Source organism: Mytilus californianus, unplaced genomic scaffold, assembly GCF_021869535.1.
Source record: "Mytilus californianus isolate M0D057914Y unplaced genomic scaffold, xbMytCali1.0.p SCAF_2, whole genome shotgun sequence".
Taxonomy (NCBI): domain Eukaryota; kingdom Metazoa; phylum Mollusca; class Bivalvia; order Mytilida; family Mytilidae; genus Mytilus; species Mytilus californianus.
In genome coordinates, this window is record NW_026262668.1 from 5,339,142 (window position 1) to 5,346,516 (window position 7,375).

The 7,375-nt window shown below is 29.4% G+C and overlaps 1 long non-coding RNA gene across 1 annotated transcript; it reads right to left on the reverse strand.

Moving 5' to 3' along the window:
- Positions 1-3,142: 3,142 nt before the first annotated feature.
- Positions 3,143-7,375, reverse strand: LOC127729136 (uncharacterized). The gene is made up of 2 exons (XR_007994529.1): positions 4,525-7,375; positions 3,143-4,485 (listed from the first exon to the last, which is right to left on the reverse strand). It is a non-coding gene; the product is annotated as an uncharacterized LOC127729136 (long non-coding RNA).

A 7,375-nucleotide genomic window follows, 5' to 3' on the forward strand; every position in this document is an offset into this window, starting at 1 on the left:
TCTGGTCACCATAACATTTATTTAGGAATGAAATGTCAAACAGGTCAAAGAAAATGATACATCAAATATTACTTATATATGTCCACAATATTCCGTTCATACCTGTTTAAGTCTTTCGGCTTTCTAAACTACTATGGAACAAAACACCGTAATTCTTATTTTTTATTAGAAGTTAGTTTACTGGGATTTTTATGTGTTACAATCTCTTAATTTTCCAGGTTTTAATATAAAAATAAGAAGATGTGGTATGTTATAGAGCAGGGCCAATTTCCCCTAAATTTATGGCACATATCAGACCATTTTCAAGACGTCTTTCAATCTTTACGTTAGTTCATAGTATCACAGCCTATCATCAAATTGTACACGCCTGAAGATGGCCCAAAACCGCAATTGCAGAAGCGGATTTAGGGGGAGCAGGGTGCCCGGGCCCTCCCTTTTGTAAGAAAAATTTAGTTAATTATTTAGGGACCACTGAAGCATGACTGGAGCGGGCTCCCTCTTATGGCAGTCAGTCACCAAAGTTAAAACACTGTGAACTTAGACTTATATTCACTAATATCCTACCTATTTTCATATTCTAAATAGATATAGAATGTTTTCATATTTTACCTAATACATCTAAATATGTGTTCATAGTCTCTGTAATTCTGTATAAAAGGCTTTCTATTTTATATCTATATTATACACTTGTAATGTTTTAATATGTATAGTCTCTATAATTCTGTATAAAAGACTCTCTATTTTATATCTATATTATACATTTGTAATGTTTTAATATGTATAGTCTCTATAATTCTGAATAAAAGACTCTCTATTTTATATCTATATTAAACACTTGTAATGTTTTATTATGTATAGTCTCTATAATTCTATATAAAAGACTCTCTATTCTATATCTATATTATACACTTGTAATGTTTTATTATGTATAGTCTCTATAATTCTGTATAAAAGACTCTCTATTTTATATCTATATTATACACTTGTAATGTTTTATTATGTATAGTCTCTATAATTCTATATAAAAGGCCCTCTATCTTATATCTATATCATACACTTGTAATGTTTTAATATGTATAGTCTCTATAATTCTGTATAATAGACTCTCTATTTTATATCTATATGATACACTGAATGTAATGTTTTAATATGTATAGTCTCTATAATTCTATATAAAAGGCCCTCTATTTTATATCTATATAACACACTTGTAATGTTTTAATATGTATAGTCTCTATAATTCTATATAAAAGACTCTCTATTCTATATCTATATATCTATATTATACACTTAATGTAATGTTTTAATTTGTATATTCTCTATAATTCTGTATAAAAGACTCTCTATTCCATATCTATATTATACATTTAATGTAATGTTTTAATATATATAGTCTCTATAATTCTATATAAAGGTTGCATTTCTGTAAATATTGACAATGCAATTTTCCATAGGAACTCCTTTTACGGCTAAAACTGTACCACTTTTACTATGAAGTTTTAAAAAAAATCATATCCTAGAATGGAAAGTTCATATGCACTACAATGTTTTTCAAAGGTCAAAATATAGGGCTGTGCAGCATATTTTCAACGTTTATATGCCCTGAACTTCTAAGAGTTTAAACTAACACTAAATTTCTTAATTATCTCTACCTTGACTGTAGGATTACCACAGATTTCAATAGAAACAATATGCATATGTTTATTTACTGGTAACATTCCCAAGTTATGTCTGTATGAGATGAAACATAGAGATCATAACTGGGAACCAGTATATAAACAAAATTAATAATTTATGAATATTCTATATCTCCCCAAAAGAGGCGTGGTTTGAGAAACAGCTGTATTTACAAAGTGCAACCTAAAAGGCTCTCTATTTTATATCTTTATTAAACACTTGTAATGTTTTAATATGTATAGTCTCTATAATTCTATATAAAAGACTCTCTATTTTATATCTTTATTATACACTTGTAATGTTTTAATATGTATAGTCTCTATAATTCTATATAAAAGGCTCTCTATTTTATATCTTTATTATACACTTGTAATGTTTTAATATGTATAGTCTCTATAATTCTATATAAAAGGCTCTCTATTTTATATCTTTATTATACACTTGTAATGTTTTAATATGTAGTATAGTCTCTATAATTCTATATAAAAGACTCTCTATTCTATATCTATATTATACAATAAATGTGATGTTGTATTATACATTCTTCAATAAAATATTGAATTTAATTGAGTTGCATTATTTGACCTCACAATCACTTCTCCAAATTTCTGACTGATTCAGCATTTAACATACCCTTTTCACATCTGAATAAGATGATTTTGTTCTTTAAATGGGGGGGGGGGGGGCTCTTAAATTATTTCATTGACATCTTGCTCTTTCAATCAGACAAAAAAGCCCTTTCATACCTATGCGGCAACTATTGTTAATTTGGCTGTTATTCCAATTCTGATTGCATTTCACTTTTTCGTAACTAATTTTGTCTATTTCTGATAGGTGTTTCTGGAGCAGCTGAGATCAACCTGTTTTTTTTGTGTGATTTCATGTTCCTCAATGTTAAGTTTCTTATGTAGTGTTTTGTAGATTGTTGTTTGCCTATTTATTGTATTTTTGCCATGATATTGTCAGTCTCTCTTCAACTTATGATTTTTTTATTTTCCCTTTAGTATCTCCCCTCTCTTTTTTCCTGCAATATGCCAATATATCTGGTTAAGCTATAATAGTTTGAAAAAGGACAAAAGCAGCCTGTTATAGTGGTATATAAAAAGGCTTGGCCTAGCCTTTAAGTTTGCTTTCAAGCAAAGTCTATTCATTACATCAAATGCAAACTTGCTGCTCTTTTCACTCATACCACATCTTCTTATATCTGTTTGCTGCTCTTTTCAGCCTGTATATGGATTCTGTCATTGCTGGACCCAAAATTTAGTTGTAAGTATTGCACTTCAAAAGATTTATGGTATGTGCAACACTTTTCCCATTCTATAATTTTTGTCATCTCATAGGACAGAGAAAGAATTGCAGGTTCAAAACTATTTTGGTAGTTTTTTAGAATGCTCCCACCATTCCTTTTTATTCTGTCCATTTAGCATCATTAAACATTTCTATTTAAATAAAAAAAAAATACCTCTAAAAGTAACAATATAAAAATCTTTAATTGTATCAAATAAATTCATACATAATATTATAAATACATAACTGATTAAAAAAAATTAACCAAATGCATTACTTACATACAGGTATCCAGATAAATACAGGAAATCATTAATGATAGATATATCATGTATAGGAGGGGCATCTGCGAAAAAAATATTAGTTGAGAGATAATATTTCTTGAGCCTGTAGTAGAAGGAAATTTCTTCTCGGGTCTGGTACTTTTCACAAATACCCCTTCTGAATATGATATTTCTATCAAATTAGACCAAATGTCAATAGACATGGTTTAGTTAAACATTCAATATTTAATTACACTGTTCTCTTGCTATCAAGACATTTAAAAGCAAAACAAGCAGATTTAATAAAAGGGCACAGGTAATGGTTTTTATGGCTTTATACCACATAAAAGAGGTATAAAAAAGATATCTTTGTGCAAATACCCTGGTGGTTGTGAAACACACACAGGTGACTGATCAACCAATCAAAATCCAGGCTACATAAATATGGTGAATTTACAAAATGTACATACTAATAATCAGGTAACCAATGATTGATCGATGGTTACTTAGCATCCTGTGGCAAATTGTGTATAAATAATCCAGGGGATATACATTTATGTATATGAAATATGAATATACTCTATATTTGACCATCTCACTCAGCAGGAAGTGCCTGCACACAGGGCAACACATAGCAAATACTTTGATACATTATTCCCAATCCAAGCCAGAAAATCTTTATTCTTGCTCCTAAATGCCCAGGATTTCCTGAGGATAGAAACAAATACAAATTCTAGAATCTTTAGTTTAACCCAGTAAGGCAAGCAATCTGCAAGAGGCTGGAGAGATGGTTTAGATTCAAGTGAAATACCAGAATAAAGATGACCAGGCAAACACAGGCTACAAGAAAAATACAAGACATGCAGGTTACATGTGCATTATCAACCTACAGGAAGCATGGTGGAACAAAAATAAAAATATTGTGAAATTAACTTTTACTTTGAACTCTTGCTTGAAGTAATCTTAAATCCAAACCCCTGCCTGGAAATTAGAATTTTGAAGTTAAAACCTGTGTACTATACATGCTCTTATTTGGTAGACATACAGGTTATCAGTAGAATACTATCACACAGTAACATATGAGACATACAGGTACCACAGGAATACTATCATACAGGTAACCAGTAACATACAAGACATTTAGGCTACCAATGAAATACTTAGATACAAGTCTTATGCAAGTATAAACATTTATATCATTTTTAAAGTACATGAAACTGATATTACATAAGGTAACACTGACATATACATGGCATACCTGATATAACATATTGTGACACTGACATACATGGCATACCTAATATTACATAACATGACACTGACATACATAGCATACAAGTAAACACATATAGCAAGTAATCATAACATAGATAGCATATAAACTTAAACATCATGCTTTTGAAACTACCCCCCATCAACAATAGAAAAAGCACATGATACAATAAAACACAAAAATTATTCATATTTATCTTAGACGGTACTACATCTGATCATGTACATCATGTACTTTATTTTACATAAAAAGGTAAGTGCTAAAAAAGTTATCAAATTTTCACATTGTACCCAAATTCTTAACACAGTTCTACAACTCTGGAATGACATAAACCAAAATTGTCAAATTTAACTAACATAAATTCTAACATTTTTTAAAAATTCTGTGATATTTAAGTTATTTGCTAGTTATCAATTAAATGTAAAATACATATGCATACATTTAGTAATTTGAAGGTTTGAAACAACAAACTATGGCACATTAGCTTTGCTTGAAAAAAGTAATTACAATAAAACAAATCTTGTCTGCACTATAAACCAGTATTAAAGCATCTTATAACAAAGAAACTTCTTAAGTTAAAATTAAACCAGTTCATTGTATTTTTATTTTCATTTTTTTTTCTTTGTTTAATTATAGTAATCAATTAATATATGACCAAAATAATTGGGAAGAACTTAGTCATATACCGGTAGTTAAAAATGATTGGCAAGATGTATGTTACACTTGTTAAATAATAGAAGCTAAAAAACAGTAACATCTTTTGAATAACAGGACAAAAATGAATATGAAATCAAAGAATAATTTGAATCTGGAACAATTTTGAATTGTTAAAATTGTATGATGAAAACTAACCCAACTAAAATAGGGTTAGCCATGCACACAAGGCTAAGGTTCAGTGACCAGTTTCACAAAATATCCTATGACTAAAGACTTGAAAAGTAAAGTTGATCCTAAGTCATGAACAATTCAGTATACTTAAGATCAACTTTGGTTGGAAGATTTTTTGCGAAACTGATCACAGGTTACTTTCACTGATGATTCAGTATGAATTAATTAACCATCTTTGCCATGTGTGCATGGCTAACCCTCCTTAGTTGGGTTAGTTTTCATCATACATTTTTTATCAATTTTCCAGAATTCAAAATTATTCTATATTCAAATAATTCCTTGTTTAAATGTCTTAAAATGAAAAGTTGGGTACAAGGTAGGCAATTAGACAGCAAAGACAGAAAAAAACCAAAAGACATGTTGAGGTCAATATCTAGTCTTCAACAATAGAAAGTACATCAAGCTTTAAATTTTAATATAAAAGGTGAAAATTTGTTTACAGAAATAGATTTTTATCATAAATTATATATATAAGCTACACACTAAATTTAGCACCGATTACAAGTTATTCCCTTTAAGGAGTTATTTAAAGATTGGGGACAATCCCTCTTCTCATGTTTTTTCTGAGGACATCAGCATGTAGGATGTTGAAATCACTGGCAATCATTATCTCTCCATTATGTATAAGGTATAGAACCACTAATTCAGACCTGGTCAGAAAGAACATGGTATGTTAAATTTTTCAGCACAAGTCAGGATAAGGTATAGTTTTTACATGAAATGACTGCCACTTTATTTGAACTGAGGACTAAGTAGCCAATAATGCTTGAAATTGCAGAATTTAACATAGAAAGCAATGGGGCTATGAATTAGTGGTTCTATACCATAAATGATATAAATTCTATAACTACATACATGATACATAAAGTGAGACACAACTTTTCCATTCAAAAAACTTGCTACACTTTAAAAATTGTATTGACACTGGCAAGAGTTGCTGTGCACTTAAAAAAGTTAAGATCTGTTTCAGTAATATCTTTAAGACAAATGCAGATAATTTTGTCATACAGGAATTTTGAGTTATTTTAAATTTCAACATTTTTGTATAGATTTGGACTAATTCAAATTATTTATCTGTCATAAAAATTAGCAAGTTCAGGTTGAGTTGTTATCCAGACGTATAGCATGAGTATTATAAGTTGACAGAATTGTAATTGTGACTATTGTGCTAATTAGAAAGAATTCATTTACTCATAACTTGTCATTATAAAATATTATAAATATGTTGTAAATTTAAAGTAGGAACAGAGTAGGATAGTAACATCAATAGAATTGTACTTTTACAGTAGGAGTCATATTGTATTGACATTTACCATTGTATGAGAACTTGGCTTGGAATTAAATTAGAAAATCTTACTGTGAGTTTAATTGGTATTAGTTCAGTGCTAGAGCTAAGTTTACGTCTTCAGCATCTCCAGCTGACCTCAATGTTTTTCTAATGATTTTACATATAAAATTATGACCCCGTAACAAGGAAGCATGCAGCCTCTTTGTTACAATTTTCTGCTTCTGTTTGATGTCATCAGATGCAGTCACCTTTTATTGAAGTAACATATGACGGGTAAATTTTAGGGGGTTTAATTTTCACAGTTTCATCATTTCTGTTGATGAATAAAATAGCACATAATTTGACATCAATGGCTACAGTTATATATATATTTCACGGATAATGTACTGTATGGAGTCATCGGGAACGAAAGAGCATGAAACTTCAATTTATTTTATCTGAAATTTTTTTAAATTTTAAGGTATCTCAACCAACAATAAAGAAACAACTCTGGCCTTATATAATTCATAATCATATATTCCTCCCATGCTTAGATACAACTATTATTATAAAATTTCTCTAGATATGTACATGTATTTTCATTTTCCCTCAATTCCGAAATTTTTATTGTTTGCCCAAGATTTATTTACAAAATGAGAGAACTATTACCATGTTTTTTTTACACCTATTCAATTGTTTAAAAAACCTAACACGTTAGTC